Source organism: Bufo bufo, chromosome 2 (genome assembly GCF_905171765.1).
Source record: "Bufo bufo chromosome 2, aBufBuf1.1, whole genome shotgun sequence".
Classification (NCBI taxonomy): domain Eukaryota; kingdom Metazoa; phylum Chordata; class Amphibia; order Anura; family Bufonidae; genus Bufo; species Bufo bufo.
The window spans coordinates 105,648,155-105,669,512 of NC_053390.1; positions in this window are offsets into that span (position 1 = coordinate 105,648,155).

The window sequence follows — 21,358 nt, forward strand, 5'->3', positions numbered from 1 at the left end:
TAAATGATTAAAGCCAGGTCCTCCCCAGCAGCTGATAACAGTGCCTGGGCTGTGTGCACTTCTCCCTGTCCCTGCGCTTGGCAGACACTCCCTCACTCAGCAGAGCTGGAGAATGCAGAGTTGGAGCAGCGCACACCAGGGAAGGGAGATCTGCCATCTGCTCAGTGTATAAATGAAAGCAACATGTGTGGTAAGAGGACCCCTTTGTGCTGCAAGAGATTAACCCTTTAGGGGGGAGAGCTCTGGTTACTGACACTTTTGGGGGGCTATTGTGCTTGGCTAGTGCATTTGAGGAGCTCAATGCATTATGGGTAGTGAGGGCAGGCGGGATTAGCCTCAGGGTGAGGGCAGTGGCTGCCATCTTAACTGAATAGTAAAATTGCAGTTTTATGCAGACTGGTTACTGAGGGCTGTATATTATTAAATATGGGGTAAGTCAGTCTAATAGTAACTGATTCTGGAATATCATGTTATTAGTAACTACATATATGAAAATTTAAATTAGGGTCTAAATGGGACAGTTATCCTTTAAGTGTTACTTCCCTTTTATATTTTGTTGTTTCCCCTCTGTCTTTTGAACTTTGTGCCCACATAAATGAGTTCATTGCTTTTACACTGCTCAATAATTGTGCAATGATAATTTACACGATAATCGGCTCGTGTAAAGGTACTTTTATCCTGGACTAGAACTTTATTGCATGCTTGATATTCTGCTGAGAGACTCCAAAGTGTCTTTAGAGAGAGGGAGTACTATAACCACCATCATTGTTGCTATTCCTAGGCTGCTATTGGGAAAATATTGCACTGTGACATACTATGAAACAGTGTATTTTGATGCTATTTGTACTACAATCCCTATCATCCAGTTAGTACAGGGGCATTTTATTAACTGGCCTGATCATGGTCTCCACCATCCATTAGTTCTGCCTTGAACCCTGCAAATCATCCAACATCAAGGGCACCTGTCACGACCGCTACCCCAGCAGCAGTCGTGTCGCACCAGACGGAGAGGAAGGGGGACCCTTATCTACGGATGGGAATAGTATGGCCACCCCTGACTAACCCTAAGCTGGCACCTGTCTGCCCTGATACCCTAGACGGGGTGTGAACCCGTGCGGCGAGCAGGATGCCTAAACCCTCAGTCACCCTAATAAGCCTAGAGTGGGGAAAGGCCGATGGGAGCACTAGTCACCATCACTCATGTCTAGGAGAACAGCAGGGGAAGACAGCAACAAACAAACTATCAGAGATAGACTTATCCAGTCACGAGCAGAGAAGGCGATCCCAATCACGACAGTCCACGCCGGACAAGAGCTCCACAGCAACACCATCAAACGATCTCCTTCAAAGGTCAGAATAGAACTGGAAGTAAGGACTATATCTGGCAATGACTGCAAGTGAAAGTGAAACTAATATAGTAGCTGGGAGTGGCAGACAGGACTCACCTGAGAAGGATGCCTACAAACTCCCAGTCAGGACAAAAAGGTTCACAAGGCAAAACCCAGATGACATACCCTGAACCACGGAGCAAACTCACAAGCTATCGCGAGTAGCAAGTCGCTGCGACCTTCCCCTCCCAGACCTGTCTGGATCAGTCACAGTCGTGACAGTACCCCCCTTTCTACGAGGGGCCCCTGGACCCTCAAAACCAGGCCTCTCCGGATGGGAGCTATTAAAAGCCCGAATGAGTCTGTCCGCTTTTATCTCTGATGCTGGAACCCACATTCTCTCTTTGGAACCATAACCTTTCCAGTGCACCAGGTACTGAAGAGAGCGGCGAACATATCGTGAATCAACAATCTTTTCTACCTTAAAAACTCAAGACTGCCATCAACAACCACCGGTGGAGGCGGTAGTGGCAATGGTTCAGGAGGTTCTACATATCTCTTAAGCAGAGATCTGTGGAAGACATTATGGAACCTTAGAGTCTGAGGTAGCTCCAGACGAAAAGCCACCGGGTTAATGATCTTAATTACCCTATAAGGACCAATAAATCTCGGACCTAATTTCCACGAGGGAACCTTCAACTTGATATTTCTGGTAGACAACCACACCAAGTCATTCACCCCAAGGTCCGGAACCTTCAGAGCGCTTCCTATCAGCCGCACGTTTGTATCTACCACCAATTCTCTTCAAACTTTCTTGCACACTCTGCCACACTGAAGAAAGTGAAGACGCAAATCGTTCCTCCTCGGGAATCCCAGACGGCCCCCCCTCACTAAACGTACAAAACTGAGGATGGAAACCATACGCACCAAAAAATGGTGACTTATCGGTGGATTCTTGACGACGATTATTAATGGCAAACTCGGCTAACGGTAAATAAGATGACCATTCCTCCTGATTTTCGGAAACAAAGCATCTCAAATATGTCTCTAGGTTTTGATTGGTACGTTCAGTCTGACCGTTGGACTGTGGATGGAAAGATGAAGAAAACGACAGATGAACCCCTAAACGAGAACAAAAAGCTTTCCAAAATTTAGAAACGAATTGGGTACCACGATCCGAAACAATATGTGGTCAATAAAAACCTGAGCCAGTGTGTTAGCATTAGGCAATGCGGCAAGAGCAATAAAGTGCACCATTTTACTGAATCTGTCAACAACTACAAGAATAACATTCTTCCCCGCTGATACTGGTAGATCCGTAATTAAATCCATTGACAGGTGCGTCCAAGGCCTGTTGGGGATGGCCAGAGGTAAAAGACGCCCTGCCGGACGAGTATGATCTACCTTAGAACGAGCACAGGTAGCACATGCAGACACAAAATTCAACACCTCCTGGCGCCACTTAGGCCACCAGAACCGACGAGACACTAACTCAGAGGTTGCCCTACTACCTGGGTGTCCTGCCAGTGTGGAGTTATGGTGTTCTTTTAGTATCTCCAGTCGTAAATTTTCTGGCACAAACAGTTTACCCGAGGGGCAGGAGGCCGGGGCATCCCCCTGAGCTTCCAACACCCTCCCCTCCAAACCTGAGTGTAATGCAGAGACCACCACCCCCTTTTGCAAAATGGGCTCTGGTACCTCAACATCACCCCCTCCAGGAAAACTTCGAGACAATGCATCCGCCTTAGTATTTTTTGCCCCCGGGCGATAGGTTATTACAAAATTAAACCTAGTAAAAAATAACGACCACCGAGCCTGTCTAGGGGTGAGACGTTTAGCAGACTCCAGATATAATAAGTTTTTGTGATCAGTAATCACCGTGACGGGATGAACCGCCCCCTTCAAAAAATGACGCCACTCCTCAAAAGCCAACTTAATAGCCAAAAGTTCCCTGTTGCCAATATCCTAGTTCCTTTCTGCAGTAGACAATTTCTTCGAAAAGAAAGCACACGGACGCCATTCACCAGGGGACGGGCCCTGAGATAGTACCGCTCCCACCCCCACCTCTGATGCGTCAACCTCTACAATAAAAGGAAGCGAGACATCTGGCTGTACGAGAATAGGGGCCGAGGTGAATCTCTCCTTCAGAGATGCAAAGGCAGTTTTGGCTGCATGTGACCATTTGGAAAAATTGGATCCCTTTCGGGTCATGTCCGTCAGTGGTTTGACCACCAAGGAATAGTTTTTTATAAACTTTCTATAAAAATTGGCAAACCCCAGGAAGCGTTGCAATGCCTTCAGGTTCTCAGGCAGATCCCAGTCTATAATCGCCCGGACTTTCTCTGGATCCATGCGGAAACCTGAATCTGACAACACATACCCCAGAAATGGCAGTTCTTTTACGACGAACACACATTTTTCTAACTTAGCAAACAATTTGTTGGCCCTTAATATCTGCAGCACTTGTCTCACATGGATCTTATGTGTATCCAGATCCGGGGAATAGACCAGGATGTCATCAAGATATATCACAACAAATCTCCCGATAAGGTGACTAAAAATATTGTTGACAAAATGTTGGAATACCGCAGGCGCATTAGTAAGACCAAATGGCATGACCAGATTTTCATAATGCCCTTCGGGAGTATTAAAAGCCGTCACTCATCCCCCTCTTTGATGCGAACCAGGTTATAGGCTCCTCTGAGATCCATTTTTGAGAACTATTTAGCACCACAACCTGATTAAAGAGGTCGGGAATGAGAGGAAGAGGATAGGGATCTCGGATAGTTATCCGGTTTAATTCCCGGAAATCCAGGCAAGGACGTAGGCCCCCATCTTTCTTTTTAACGAAAAAGAACCCTGCAGCCACAGGTGAAGAAGAGGGTCTGATGTGTCCCTTAGCCAAACTCTCCGAAATATAATCTTTCATAGCCTTCCTCTCCGGGCCGGGAAGATTGTATAACCGGGTTTTAGGTAGTTTGGCCCCAGGTAGTAGATTAATCGGGCAATCATATGGACGATGAGGTGGTAACCCCTGACAACCCTTCTCAGAGAACACATCCATAAAATCTGACAGAAAAGCAGGTAAAGATGTTACAGAGAGTGTAGAGCACCTACTACTCAAGCAGTTGTCCTTACAATGTTCACTCCACTCCACAATCTCCCCGGCCTGCCAATCCACCACTGGATTGTGAGTCACCAGCCAGGGAAGCCCCAATACCATAGGAGCCGGAAGACCGTCCAGGACATAACACGAGATATGCTCTTTATGGAGGTCCCCTACCTGCAGATGGATATTATGAATGATCTGAGTTAACTCTTTCTGAGTAAGAGGGGAGGAGTCGATGGCAAAAACAGGAATAGTTCTGCGTATCGGTTCTGGAGTAAAACCCAGAGCCTGAGCAAACCGTGAATCCACCAAGTTGACCCCCGCCCCACTGTACAAAAAGACGGAACAGATCTCAGTCTTATTGCCCGCCTCAACGGTAGCGGACAACAAAAACTGAGACATGCGTATGGAGGAAACGAATACGCCCAGACTGTTATCCTCCGGACAATCTGGGGACTCTAGTTTTCCGGCGGCTCCTTTGTTTGTGGTCTCTTGCGTTCTGAGGGACAAACCTTTACAAAATGACTTGTTTCTTTGGATAGGACCGCGCTACCTCTGGAATCACAGAGAATCCACAATCGAAGCCAGCAAGATATTCACAAGCATGGGGAAGCAAACAGGCCAGTCAAAACCTCTCCTCCTCTCCTTTCCAGGCTTCTATGGAACACCAAAATTGCATCCAATAGTGAAGTACCGTCATGCAAGTCGGAGTAAAAACGGTTTTATTATACTCACAATGCACACGTATAAACAAGCAGTATACAATGGATCAAAATCACCCGACCCGGGTTTCGCTCGGTTGAGCTTCGTCAGGGGTATTCATCCCACCCACTTCAGGGCGGTCTTATAACGGGTCAGGTTGGTTTGCACCCGCCTACCCACACACATATGATCCAATCAATGGTAAATTAAATCATGCACATATACATCCTTTTAAAACAATATAAAATGCATAAAATACAAATACATAAAATACATAAAACAAGGACATCTCAAAATGAATCTATCATATGTCAGTATATAATCACTTGTGGCGATCTATGCCTACTTCTATACTGTCAGTTCCGTTCATGCTACTTCCTCTTTACTATACTCTAAACCTCCCAACCAATCACAGACCACATTATCCTTCACCCTCTTTTCTCCATTCATAAAAAATGGCAACACCCCCATACCACATGATATCTCTTAGCCAGTCACAGATCAAATACGCCTAGGCCCGCCCTACTTCATTCATAAAAACAGCAACTCCCCCATATCACATGGTGCTGTCCAGCCAATCCAGTTCTACAACCTCGGAAGGTCCTTGCTCGATACAACACCACACTCACAGGTCCTAGATCAATCACGAACACTTCGTCGCTTCAGGTAAGACAAGGTTTTAAGTCAAACTCCACATTCAGACCTTTTGGTTGTAGCGTTCCCAGTTTGTATATCCATTCCACCTCACGTTTATTAATCTGTTTTACTCCATCCCCTCCACGCCAGTGGGGCTTAACTTGTTCCAACCCCACAAAGAACAAACCACTCGGATTTTTTTGGTGCACCAATTTAAAGTGCATCGAAACACTATGGGTCTCCAACCCCTTCTTAATGTTCCTCACATGCTCCTGAATTCTTACTTTGAGCTTCCTAAGTGTACGTCCCACATATTGGAGTCCACATTGGAGTCCACATTCATTTTTTATGAATGGAGAAAAGAGGGTGAAGGATAATGTGGTCTGTGATTGGTTGGGAGGTTTAGAGTATAGTAAAGAGGAAGTAGCATGAACGGAACTGACAGTATAGAAGTAGGCATAGATCGCCACAAGTGATTATATACTGACATATGATAGATTCATTTTGAGATGTCCTTGTTTTATGTATTTTATGTATTTGTATTTTATGCATTTTATATTGTTTTAAAAGGATGTATATGTGCATGATTTAATTTACCATTGATTGGATCATATGTGTGTGGGTAGGCGGGTGCAAACCAACCTGACCCGTTATAAGACCGCCCTGAAGTGGGTGGGATGAATACCCCTGACGAAGCTCAACCGAGCGAAACCCGGGTCGGGTGATTTTGATCCATTGTATACTGCTTGTTTATACGTGTGCATTGTGAGTATAATAAAACCGTTTTTACTCCGACTTGCATGACGGTACTTCACTATTGGATGCAATTTTGGTGTTCCATAGAAGCCTGGAAAGGAGAGGAGGAGAGGTTTTGACTGGCCTGTTTGCTTCCCCATGCTTGTGAATATCTTGCTGGCTTCGATTGTGGATTCTCTGTGATTCCAGAGGTAGCGCGGTCCTATCCAAAGAAACACTTTTACCTGTGTGAACTGTACCCACTTCACCGTCGGGACCTGCGACACCACCAAGCAACGTATTTTTGAGGCTTTACAAAATGACCCCTCCCCCCACAACGAAAACAAACCTCTGACCTACAGCGGAACTTAGGAGGATTCACCCGTCTAGTGGCGCCCCCTATTTGCATTGGTTCGACTGGATCATAACAAACCAATCCCTGCCCTATAGAGGCCTCCGTAAAATTTAATAGTCTCTCCCTAAGTCGTCTGTCGATTCTTATGGACAGAGACATAGCAGCCTCCAGAGACCCAGGGACCTCGTATACCGCCAGCGCGTCTTTTAATTTTTCAGACAACCCCTGGCAGAACTGACTCCTAAGGGCCGAGTCGTTCCATAACGTATCCGTAGCCCACCTACGGAATTCGGAACAATATAGTTCAGCAGACCGGTTCTCTTGCCGAAGTCTACGTAGCTTAGACTCAGCCAGTGAGACCCTGTCCGGGTCATCATATCCGAGACCCAGGGCTTCAAAAAACTCCTCCACTGATCGTAAGGCCAGAGAGTCTGATGGTAGGGAGAAAGCCCAAGCCTGCGGATCTCCTTGCAGGAGAGAAATTACAATGCCCACCCGTTGTTCCTCACCGCCGGAGGATCTAGGGCGTAACCTGAAGAACAATTTGCAAGCTTCTCTGAAGGTTACAAATTGGTCTCTCCCTCCTGAGAACCTATCAGGTAAAGCCACTTTTGGCTCAGGAGTACCTTGGTTTCCCGTAGCAACGGTGGAACCCAAGGATGGCTGCTGCTGCTGCCGCACTGTTGCTTTTAATCCTGCCACTTCAAGGGATAATCCCTGTAATTGTTTCGCCAAAACCGTAACCGGATCCATAGTGGAACAGAAAAATACAAAGCAAAACAGCAAGCAAAAAAAAAAAAGAAATGTCACTTTTTTTTTTTTTTTTTTTAAAAAGGCCAGATATACTGTCACGACCGCTACCCCAGCAGCAGTCGTGTCGCACCAGACGGAGGGGAAGGGGGACCCTTATCTACGTATGGGATTAGTATGGCCAACCCTGACTAACCCTAAGCTGGCACCTGTCTGCCCCGATACCCTAGACGGGGTGTGAACCCGTGCGGCGAGCAGGATGCCTAAACCCTCAGTCACCCTAATAAGCCTAGAGTGGGGAAAGGCCGATGGGAGCACTAGTCACCATCACTCATGTCTAGGAGAACAGCAGGGGAAGACAGCAACAAACAAACTATATCAGAGATAGACTTATCCAGTCACGAGCAGAGAAGGCGATCCCAATCACGACAGTCCACGCCGGCCAAGAGCTCCACAGCAACACCATCAAACGATCTCCTTCAAAGGTCAGAATAGAACTGGAAGTAAGGACTATATCTGGCAATGACTGCAAGTGAAAGTGAAACTAATATAGTAGCTGGGAGTGGCAGACAGGATGCCTACAAACTCCCAGTCAGGACAAAAAGGTTCACAAGGCAAAACCCAGATGACATACCCTGAACCACGGAGCAAACTCACAAGCTATCGCGAGTAGAAAGTCGCTGCGACCTTCTCCTCCCAGACCTGTCTGGATCAGTCACAGTCGTGACAGCACCCCAACCAAGAGCCCCAATACCATGGTGTGCCCCAAGGGAAGAAAGGGTACGACGACCTCCAGTCACTGCTCCGCCTCAGGGAACCAAAACCACCACTCCGATCTTCCACTCACTACTCCTGGGCAACTGCACAGCAAGTTTATAGACACATTTCTCTAACTCTGTGCCAACTATTGTTTGGCTTACTTGCAACAATTTTGATGCCAAATGTATCATAGGCCATGCCCCATTTCCTGTTCGATCATGTCCCCTTTCCAAGCTAGGCGGAGTGGATTTTTCTGAAACTAGAAACACTGAATTTTGGGCAAAATTTAGAAGAACATCTTGGTGCAGCAAATGAGTTAATGCGGGCAAATGAGTAGCAGTAAGGGGGGTTTAAGCTCTATTTATGTTGTAACTCATCGAGCGGTCTGTATGGTTCCCATAAGGCCATGACTACTTCCAAAGTATACATTAAGCATATTTTTTGCAAGCATGAAACAATCTTCTGTGCCTGTCTGTGTGTGAACCCATTGGGATGGGTTTCATACATGAGCCTTCTAGTTACATTACAAATCTCATGCAGGATATTAATAAGCAGTCATGTTAAAGTTCAATGCCAGCTTCACTTGTCCAGTAATATTAGTAAAGTCAATGTTCAACGTGAGTTAGATTAACTATTATATGATCGCTCTGTGGGAGATTTACTTTTTAGGATCTATATAGTTTAGAGATCAAGGGCAACTGCAGTGTAATAGATCAGGTCCGCCACCCTTTCTGATATCTCCAGTGAGAATGTTTAGCCATTGAGGCTACAAGTATCAGTCAAGAGGAGATGTAAAGCTGCATATCATATGCCGGACGAAAGCACCAAATAGACGCGGTATCAGGAGGTGCACATGATGTGGATTGTACGCCGGCCAAGTATGTCTCAGCCAAGGCTTTGTTATGACATATAGCCATTTCTGGTAATACAAAACAGCTTGCCTGCATTTAGGATTCAATTAGTTTTCTATTACCTTTTAAAACACTAGTCAGTGATCTCATGTTTAGGCCATATACGTTTCAAGGTGAATATCAATGATCTCCTTGTCAGTAGTGAACATTTTATGCTATGGGTAGGACTGGAGATTTTCTGTATTATTTCTCTTCCTTGTCATAATGACAGAAGTTAATAGATCCTAATGCACATTCACAAATTAGACACTTAAAGGAGTTCTCCTGGAATGATTTAAAATGGCCTCTTGAATGAAGTCTGAACAAAGCCTAATTCTGGCCATAATATCAGCCGTATCAATGATATGTCTCTAGCTATGGTTTTATTTACTCAGAGTTAGGCCTCTTGTACACGACCTTATGCCCTCCGAGATATACAGTCCGCGAGCGGCATTGATCGTGCGCACGGGAGCAAACCGCATCATAGATTACAATGATGCTGTGGACGTCGGGCCGCCCGCGGGACTATTGTCCCGCATTCATATGATCTTATGAGTGCGGGACAATTGTCTCGCGGGCGGCCCGACGTGCACAGCATCATTGTAATCTATGATGCTGTGTGCTCCCGTGCACACGATCAATGCCGCTCCGGGACATATGGCCCGCTCAAGGACCGTATATCTCGGAGAGCATACGGTCATGTACAAGAGGCCTAAGGGATGATTTCAAAATGGGCGCAAGCCACCTGTCCTAGAATGTGAGCAGGACTATATGCGGAGCTGCCTAGGGGGACAAGGTGGCGAGGCCTCTCTACGCTGCTCTACAATAGATGGTAATTATGCCATCCTGCATATGATATGCCATAACGGCTGAGCAGCCTGACAGGAAAACGCACCATTGTGTGATATATGCAAGTGTCAGAGTGTAGTGTGTAGTGAGGCCTGGCACCCTACTTTGTATCATTAGTAGCCGCTTATCTCTTACATGTAAGTGGACTAAGGCTTCATGCACACGGCTATGTCTGTATTTCGTCCACAAACAAGGGATCTGAAAAGCACGCATACTTTAGTGTGCATTCTGCATCTTTCGCACTACCACTAATAGGACTATTTTTTGTCTGCAATGCAGACCTGAATAGGACATGATTTGTGGAACGGCCACATGGATCCACAAAAAATACAGGTGTTCAGTGTGCTATACGCAAAAACTGCAGGCAGCATATGGATGAAAATGTGGGTCGTGTACTTGACGCTTAAAGGGAAGTGCGCATTGTACAGCAACACTTACAGCAAACAGATCCACAATACAGCTTGGTGCCTCAGCCCACTAATTCTCAGACCCTGCAGTGTCTTGTACCTGCTGAACAACACATACTCACCTGCTGCTCTCTTCCAGCTAGCTAACTTCCTTCAGCAGTCTTCCAGTCCCTGTCCTGTAAAACTCCAGATGGAACGGGTCACAAACACCACTGAGGCCAGTCATTGTCCCCATGCGGCACATCACTGTTGGGTCACCAGCAGTGGAGTATTAGTTTTCCAACAGGTAGAGCAGGCTGCAGGCATCTGTTAATAAAGTCCCCAAAGCTGTACAACCCGTTTCAGTTCATTCACAAGTTCTGTAAAACTATTGTACTCTACAACCTGTACATTATATATATAATTTATTTTAGTTTTTTTTTTTTTGCTTTTAATTAAATTGGATTTGCTGCCAAGTCCATGACGCCAGCAAACAGATCACAAGAAATCCAAATTCACAGGGTTGCAGAATTAAACAAGTGTCAGTTTGTCGGCTCTGTGATGTGATCAGCAAACAATAGGTACATTATATTTATTAATAATGGCAGCTATTGTTTGACTTGTCCTCATATATTTTCATTGTAACACAGGCCAAGTAAAGGTGGTTTGTGCCAAACTTTATTAAAGATATCTCTGTCTCTTTTCTAAGGCTATTTTCACATTAGCGTTTTACTTTTCCGGTGTCGAGATCAGGCAGAGGATCTCAATACCGGAGAAAAACACTTCCGTTTTGTCCCCATTCATTGTCAATGGGGACAAAACTGAACTGAATGGAGTGCACCAGAATACATTCTGTTCCGTTTGGTTGAGTTCCCATACCGGACAGAAAAACGCTGCAAGCAGCGGTTTTCTGTCCGGCATAGGATGCAGAGTCAATGGTGCCAGATCCGTTTTCTCAGACACAATAGAAAATGGCACCCATTGACTTTCAATAGTTTTAATGCCGGATCCGCCATTGCTACAACCGGATCCATTCATAACGGATGCAGCCGGTTGTATTATAAAAATCCTGCCGGATCAGGCAAAAACGTGAGAGTAAACGTAGCCTAATAAGTGAACGCTCTCAAGACCACAAAATGTATATGCGAGCGTTCCTTATTTATAGCTGCTGCAAGCATATTTGACTTTCTTGTCACCCTGTTTGAGGTTGTAACTATCAACGGATCTTTAAAGAGGCTGTCCCATTACAACAACCTATCTCTCATCCACAGAATATAGGATAAGTATATGATCGGCGTTGGGTCCCTGCTGATCACTAAAGTGGGGGCCCATGTCCCCCCCCCCCCCACCCTTGAATGAAATGGTTGACATGCATGCATGCTGCCATGCCATTCAGCTCTATGCAGCTCTTGGAAAAAGCTCCTGGCTATCTCCAGCAGTCCCATAGGGTTAAATGGAGCAGCAGTATGCTTTGTGTCCGCAGCTTAGGCCCCGGTTCTAGTGAACCCTGAGTTCATACAATTTTCACTTTGGTCACTGGGCCTCATAATGAGCTGCCACTTCCTGTTCTGTAGAGTACGCTTCTCAGCAGTCATCTCATTATCACCACAGGCAGGATTACAATGAAAGGTAATGCCTACATCATAAAGCTAGAGACAGATAACACAATATTCACTATTGACAATAGGGGATGGTCACAGCTTGCCAGAGGCGTAGCTAAAGGCTCATGGGCCCTAGTGTAAGAGTTCAGCTTGGGCCCCCCATTCCCTCAGTGCTTTGAGACCAGGGGCAGGGAAGCACATTGCCTTTGTGCTGCCTGAGGCAAACATTTAAATGGCACCACCACCCCATGCCAAATTCTTGACCTAACCCCTTCCCTCCAACCAGAGGTGTAACTTGACCAGCAAGCACTTTCTATAATACCGGTGTCTTCTTATGTGGCACAAGGGTCTTTGGGCCCCCTCAGGCTCCTGGGCCCAGTAGCGACTGCTACCTCTGTACCCCCTATAGCTACGCCCCTGCAGCTTGCCATAACCCACTCCCCTCCAACTGCCCTTGGACTATGACCTTTGCACAGGTTACCTATAAAAATCTCCCATAGAATTCAATGAATCATCAATAGACACTGGTTTTCTACGTCCATGTGGCTGCTGAAAAGCATATCTCAGAATAGAGAAGAATGGCAACCAGGAAAGATGGCTGTCCCTACGATCATTTCCAGCAAATTAAATAAAAGAAAAAATGTGCAACCAGAAAATAAAAAATACATTAGAACAAAGTAATGTTTCAGTATCTGCTTCTAAGTAGTAAAACCTATATCTAGGTAATGCATTCTCTTTGAAGCATGAAACTGCTTGCACACTGCACTAATAAATAATTTAGTGCTGTCGTACAGTGTCAAGAAAATAGTCATGCTGTGTCAATATAGTAGTATCACTGACACCATAGTAGTAGTAAATGCAGTGCTCAAATAACAGCGTGACACAGAACACACGTGTATTGTCACAAGTGCACACACAGGGCCATACACGGCACTAAAATGCTACAAAGTGCTTCCTTGCATGGAAGGCTATAGAACATTTCTCATACGTTCCTACAACATCCTGCAACCCTTACCAGAGCAGTAATTCAGCTTCCACCTAAGAGGATCTCCACCCCCTACAGAGAAGCTGGAAGACCTCAGGAGTAAGTGAAGAGGCCACAGGCCACATGTTTATAGTGGCACATGAGCAGTCCAGTAAAGACGGATGGAAACCTAAGTGTTGGGCTGTAGCCAATGCTCAGGCTTGTCAGAGATTGAGACAGTCCTTGTAAATGTTGGATCCTTTAACAAGATTATTTTGATTTAACTAGACACCTTACATTGGACAAGACCAGCATCTTGTGTTTGCATTCACGTTGGTGCTTGTTTCTGTAATGAAAAAGAAAGTGAAACCTGCGTCAATCTGCTTTATGTATATTGTATATATGTTGGGTGGAAAGGAGACATGAAGATCACTTGATCACAGGTCATCTGCTCACACATGGGGCAGATTCGGTGCAGTATCCATAGTTCTGTGCAGGATTTTCTTATTTAATTCCATAGCTGTTCTGTCATTACTCTCTCTTACAACATATGTCCACAGGCATTGGCCCATGGAAACCAAGTCTGTTTTCTGGTTTGCCAAACCTTTCCAGACAAAACCACTAAAATCACATAAATATGGTCTTACAAACATACCCAGTGTTCCATTTTAGTGGCTTTTTCTTCTCTATTTTTTATAGTGGGTTTTTGTTTTTTCCAATAGATAGTAAAGGGGGTGAAATAATTCAGGAATAATAATAATATTTTAATTTTCCAAATGTGCTACATGTGATATGCTGCCTTATTGTATTATGTAGCCATGTACGAAGCTCCATACTGATGAACTGTAATGCGCCTTTAAGCCACTGTCGGATTCCAGCGAGGTATTTGAGTATATCTGCACCAGTATAACATGCATACTGTGAAATGGTGACGTCGCTGGAAGCCTGTGTAGGTCATATTCCGTCAAGCATGATGTCATCATGCATGTGGGCACTCTACTTATGTAGTACTGGCACTATTAATGTTGTAAAATGCATTTACAATGGGACATATGGTATTGTACATTGATGGCAGTAGAGGGGTACATTGCCTAGTAATGCAGCTATTTCAGGGGTCCGTTCCTAATTTTTAAAACTAAAGGTGTCTCTGAGAATTGCAAGACTTAGAGAGCAGTTGAAGGGAGAGATGCCAAAGCCACTGGTATAGAGCCAGAAACAGCCACACACTGTGTGGTAGTTAGCTAGCTAGTGGAGGTGAATGGTTCTCATCAATTGTCACACTACCTAAAGATATAGCTAGAGTCAGAGAAGCAGTAACTTCCACAACTGAGAAAGGTAACCTGGAGCAGGGGTACCCAGCTTGCATGTTGTAGGCCTTGTACCTTGGAACATTAGTGGCCCTGTGGTAGCCAGGTCAGGAGGTGCAGGCCAGCCACAGTGCCACATGTACAGAATGCTTGTGTAAATAGTGGCAAATCCAGACTATGCAGAGAGTATGCTGTAAGAAGGGAACATCTATACAGAGAGTGAGTCCGTCTGCCACCGGGAGATTTGTCATGACTTGTTAAGTACAGAGGGTGCAGATTGCACCCTGTGGAGGGTTACCATGACCTGAAACAAGCAGCATTGGCCATCTTTATTGCTGCCACTGAGAAGAGGACTCCAGGACAGGTTGGTTATCGTCCGATGATAAAGTAAGCCTTTGGCGTGTCAAACATGTTGCCTCTAACTAAGCCTGTGTCCTCAAGAAGAGACTGTGTAACTAATAAGCTATTAGCGCCAGGTGAGCCTGTAACCATCAAGCCATTTGCCTCCTGAAAGAACTTGTTGCTCCACATGAATTCAGTAAAACCGCCATTCTTAAATTATCACTGTCTCTTCCTGTTTCCTTCTACCATCTTTGAGTAGGGAGCTACATACATCACTCATGGGCCAAAAAGTTCCTACATATGGTCTGACCACTTTACCGATGTGTTTTGTTGGTAAATATTCCGTCCCAGAGAATCCCATCAGATTATTTCTCATCTGTGACATGGAATATCGGTTGACTGGGTGACAAAGATCATTGATCTCCCCTCGTGAATTTGAATTCTTAATGATGTAGCTGTCAAGTAACATAACATATGTTCTATTTTCCTGGAAATACAAACATCTTCCACATTTTTCCATAGACATTAGTGATGTCTATTTCATGTGTCCCACATAAAAAGTTGAATAGAAAGGAAATTAGCAATAAAAAACCAGTGTGTGCATTGCTTCATATAGTTATAGTTTCAGCTTTCAGACTTGACATAATTTCACATCATTATGTCCTTATGCTCGACTCATTGAGGAAATGAAATGTCCATTGGCATGTTATATCTGCCACTCATGTATACAGGCTTGTTTAAAGATACTGTTACACAGGCTTCCTCTGTATTGGAATCTCAGGTTTATGTTATCTTTGTGCCTATAGATGACCTGTAAAACAATAGTGCCCATAACATCTAGACTGCTCCTTTAAGAAGCTGCATTGTATAATCGGCATGGAGAAATCCAAACACGGTGCAATCATATGAATTATATTACTGGAAACTTAAAGGGGTTCTCCGGGAATTAAGAAAATTAAAATACTTAATATTACTTTAGTATAATTATATTTCCAAATACATTTCATTAGCTATAATGGTTCATTTTGTCGAGCTATCATTAGGAGAAATAAAATGGCCGCCGTCCTATTACTACATATAAAACATGTCCTAATCGCACAGGAGGACAAGTTACTTTACCACACTGAGTTAAAGAGCTGCCTCATCCTCCTCTTTGCTCTGCTTGTCAGGGATTATGATCCGGATTATAGCTGATAAGATTTTCAGCTGAATCTCTGTAGGAATGGAGTTCATGAGGAGACATGAAGTACAGAGAGGACAGACTGTGGTAATGGAGACTGCATACAAGTGCTGCTACTTATTATCTACACCCCCACTATCCTCTCTGTACTTCATGTCTCCTAATGAACTCCATTTCTACAGAGATTCATCTGAAGATCATATTAAACTGTATTCAGGATCATAATCCCTGACAAGTAAGAGAGGAGGATGGCGCAGCTCTTTAACTTGTCCTCCTGTGTAATTAGGACAGGTTTTGTGTGGACTAGTAGGATTGCGGCCATTTTATTTTTTCTAATGATTGCTCCCCAGACAAAACGAGCCATTATAACTAATGAAAGGTATTTGGTAATGTATTTATAATGAAGTAATCAGCGATTTCTTCAGTCCTTAGTGTGGAGAAAAGGGTGCACTGCAAAGAGTGAAATCTGCAGACAAGTCAGTGGCAAATCCTCATCTAAATCCACATCAAAATTTACATGTAAGATAATGATGCCATTTGTGAATCCACCCTAGATATTGTCTTACCCTTAAAGGGGTTTTCCACTTTGCATCTTTAACATCCTTTAAAATTATCATTTATGAAGGTCGCTGTAGTTTTGTAATGTATTTCTATTACATTTATTGCTCTTATTTTCCGTTCTGGGCTGTGGTCACATGACCATGTCCATGCAGCTCTTTCCTATTTTCTGTGATGTTATGACCATGAGCATGTCCGAGCAGCAACAGCGATAGGGGAGTGTCTATGTAACCAGCTGTCACAGGAAGTACGGGGAAGGAAAGGGAACCACAACTAAACAACAGACTAGGCCCCAAACCTAGGGAACGAAGAGGTCACTCCTAGCAATCCCTGATACTCTCCCTAAGCTGCTAACAACATGTGCAAATCTCAAAGGTAGAAATGCACATGCACAGGAACCTGAGACTGCTGCAACACTGCACCAATCCCTCAGCTTAGGGAACAGGGAAAGAGGCAACCGGCTCCATCCAAATTGAAGGAGCTAATGTCTCCCTGAGGCCTAGTCAGAACAGACACACAAAGAAAAGGGATAAGGACTTAGCTTGAGATGTAACTGGAACAGAAGAACCACCACACAAGCAGAGCACTCCACAGAACTATCAGCCACAGGGAAACAAGTGAGAGGCGGAACATATAAAGAGACACCTGACTGATAATGAGCAGCATCTGCGAAGGGGTGGAAACCTGTCAGCAACAATGAAAACAAGAGATCTGTCAGATAGACTCCTGAGTCTTCCATCTATCTGAACTTCTAAGATCTCTCCCAGGGCCGGCAGTGACACCAGCTGGGTGGGAGGAGCTATAAACTAGCTGGGCATTGTTAGGGGTGGTGATAGGGGAGTGTTTATGTAACTAGCTGGTGGGAGGAGCTATAAACTAGCTGGGCGTTGTTAGGGGCAGTGATAGGGGAGTGTCTATCACTGCCCCTAACAACACCCAACACTACTTGAAGTACTTTTAGTCCGGCTGCCTCTCGCCGTGTGCTACCGTGCTGCAACCAGAACTCCGCCCCCATTATAGTCAATGGGGACGGAGCGGCAGTCCGGGGGCACGCGTGAACTAGCGGCAGGACGGATCCAACAGGCTGTTCAGCCTGCCGGACTCCCCTGCCGCTAGTATGAAACAAGCCTTACACAGTCACTCCCTCCTGGAACATACTTTGTGTGCTGTCCGCATCTGTTTGTCCACTCCGCTGGCCCACAAAAAGATAGAACATGTCCTATCCAAAAAATGGATCCGTGTTTTGCGGAGCTGCCGTTTGCGGACCACGAAACACACACGATCGTGTGCATGGGGCCTTAAAGGCAGATCAAATGTTCAGATTTGTTAAAAAATAAAGAATAACTTTAAATTACTTTTTAGTTGCATTTTTTATTCTAATAGTTTTCCCCCAATACATCTTGGGTTCTGTATCAATTATTGCAATCAAAGATTTTACAGATTAAGACAGAAAGATACAACTTTTAGAAATCTCAGTGGTGAGAACAGTAGATGTCTGTCCAGGGCACAGTGTCAGAATGTTATTCTTCCACATTTATATGGATTACATAATTACAAGGAAATAAAGGATTTCTTGTTTTCTCAGCGCTGCCATTCCCAGCCTTTAAATAAATCATTGAAATACTTGAAAGATTTACATTTAAACAAAAAAATCCGACGACTAAAACAGAATGAAAATATTATTGTAATGCCTGCCCTGAGCGTGTACCTATCCAAAAACAGCAGTACGAGAAGATCGCTCAAGTCACAGGAACATTTCTGTATTGTTCAGTATTGTTCTACATTTGTGTTTCTCAAAGGTTCAAAGAGAATTAGAGGAGAATAAGCAACATCTGTAGATCTTCAGCATCCCCCCCCCCCCCTCCCCTAGGTTCACAACCATTAGTATATGTGGGGTAGTTACTTAAGGGTACGGCCACACAGTCAGGTTTGTGCATGCAGTTTTGGAAGCCAAAGTCAGGAGTGGATCATGAAAGGACAGATATGTCTTCTCCTCCTATATGAATTCACTCCTGGTTTTGGCTTCTAAAACTGCATGCAGAAACCTGACCATGACCCAGATAGAAATGTCGGATTGCTGCAAAACTCGACATGCATTTATGTCTCAGGCAGATATGTAACTGATTACATTGTGTGAGCTGATTAGACACTGGGTCTTGCCAAAAAAGGATGTAAAAGTTCCCCTGCTGCCCTATAAAAAGGCTCTCAGAGGCTACTTTTGGGTAATGTACCTCTCATTGACTGCTAGATATGCCTTTACCACGCACTAGAAGAAATTTTGCCCAGTTGACAGACTTTGAGAGGCAGCATATCATTGGACTGAGAGAAGCAGGATGTTTGTTTCGATGAATTGCCTGCCACTTGCCGTTCTGACCTAGCTGATAGGAGCTGTTAGGAGCAGTGGTTATTTGAGGGCACGCACAAAGCAAAAAGGCTCCAGACAGCCCATACAGACACCAGACTATTTGAGCCACTGACAAGCACGAGCAGCTCACACAATTTTGTTGTCCACCATCCAAAACCAGTGGCACTTTCATTATACACCCTGTCTCTGCCTGGACAATTTTCAGGGGCTTAGTAGAGGGAAATTCGGTGTCATGGTGCCCATCACTTGTCCTGGCAGTCAGTCACCCCTAGTAATGATATGAAGGACAGTAACAGCTCAGCGATATGTGCAGGACATCCTGCGGCCACATGTGTTGTCTCTCATGGCAGAGGTTTTTCAGTAGGATAATGCTCGAGCACACACAGGAAGGGTTTCCCAGGAATGTCTCTAGATTACAACACTTCCTTATGTAGTGTCCCACTAGGTAAAGGTGGGCACTACACAAGGGTCAATTGGGCCACGTTGTTCTCCACCTCCTGTGGGACAGTGGCAGTGTATTTCACAGTACATTTTAATGTGTATTTTTCCCTGTGATATGTTCAGCAGGCCTATTAGGGTGTAGTTAGGCATCCTCGGCACTAGGGGGAGCTAGTGAACACTTAGCATAAATATCTAGACCCAGACAGGGAGGAGTTAGTCTGTAGTCAGGAGTCTGTGGAGACAGAAGTGAGAGGGCACCAGCCAGAGACAAGCTGAGGGCCTCCTCCTGACATGCAGCTAGATAGTCCAGGCTTCTAGTTGCCACCAGGAGTCTATTGGGAAGAAGTCCAGCCTGCCTGTAGAACATGAGCCATAGTTAGCTCAGAAGAGTCACCCCAAGAGAAGAGTTTGCCTCCTGGGAGAAACCTGCAGTTCCCACAAGCCAAGCAGAGCCAGTGTTTCCAGCTAAAACAAGTAAGCTGAAGGGCAGAAGAATTATTCATGTAAAGCAAGGATAAATACGGGAGGAAGATTGTTTACCAAGGATAAAAGCCAGCATTAGGGCATCCGGGCCTTGGGATAGAACCAGACAGGAGTTCTAAGGAACAGTGTACACTATTTCTGAGGAGAAGGTACAGCCTGGTCTGAGTGTGTTGTTGTTACCCTCTGAGTATCTTGCAAGGAACAGTATACCTGCCATTGATGTGAAAGCCTGCTTATGATGAGAACCAACTATATGGAACTGTATTGATTACCATCTGTACAAAGTTGAACTGTTGTCAGTAAAGCAAAGTTTGGTTCACCATAACACCGTGTTCCTCATTTACTAAAACTATAAATCGGTGTGCCACCGTTACAGGCACTGGCGTCACGAACCTTAAAGGGACCTTGCACTAGGCACATTAAACATCTGCAACATCCAGGGCACCTCGTCCACCACCAGGCCTGGTCCCTATATACAGAGAGTGCCCCAGAGGACTACTGTGCCAACCTCTCCATCACTGCTGTACGCTGCCCAGGGTCATCCTACAAACTGTGAGTAATCCATAGCAACCCTCGTTTGCCTAAGTAACCGTGACCTCACATCGCAATACCCTGCAGGGCAGCGTACCGCACTATCACCAATTGAGTATTTATGGAACAATATAGGACCATCACCAGCTTCAGCAACTTATGAATGTACAGGATCTACAGGCCCAGCTACAACATCTGTGGACAAATGTGCCACAGGATACCATATGGATCCTCTATGCCTCCATGGCAGAGGTGGTCCAAAATGGTATCAGAGCCTTCATTCAATTGTTCAATATCCCCAATAAACGTATCCTTTCTCTCTAATATTGTAATCACATCCATATACCATCATTACATTCAAACATAGAAAGTTTCACTCGATTCCAACAGCTGCTTTTTGGAGACCTTTTTTGTCAATTAATATACAGTATATGGTGGTTTAGAAGATGGTTTATTAATCACGCACAAACCTTGTACAGTACAGCAGTGTATAAAGGCCGTATGTATCTCTGTGACTTACAGTAGATAACAATATCAGACCACGTTTTAGTAATAATCAATGGAAAAATCCAGGTAAATCCAAAGGGTTCACTTACTTCTTCTTGCAACTGTACATACAGAGAGTAATACTTTTTTTTTCTGTTGGATTCATATGGAAAGTAGAGAAGCAGTGTAATAGAACAAGGAAAGCACAAGAGCATGAGCCCCTAATGAAACGACAGGCGGATTGCCGACTCCCAAAATCTCAATGACATTAGGCAAGGTGGCTAATATGTATTCACTCATCATCGCTCTACCCACACATAGCAGTGCTCACAGATAAGTCCCAGGTAAGTGCTTCTGCTATTGCTGTGCCCCCTCCATTATTTACACAGGTACAGTCCGTACAAGGGACGGTCACTGGTACTTTTTCGTCACCCATTAACTTGACCCCCAGACCGGATCTTAGCCACCATTAAAGATAGGCCATCAATGTTAAAGACCCAGAGATCCCCTTGAAAGAAGACCTGTCCCCTCCCCTGACATGTCCGTTTTAGTAACTACTTGCATTCCCCATGTAATAACAATTCTGGAGCATCTATTGTTA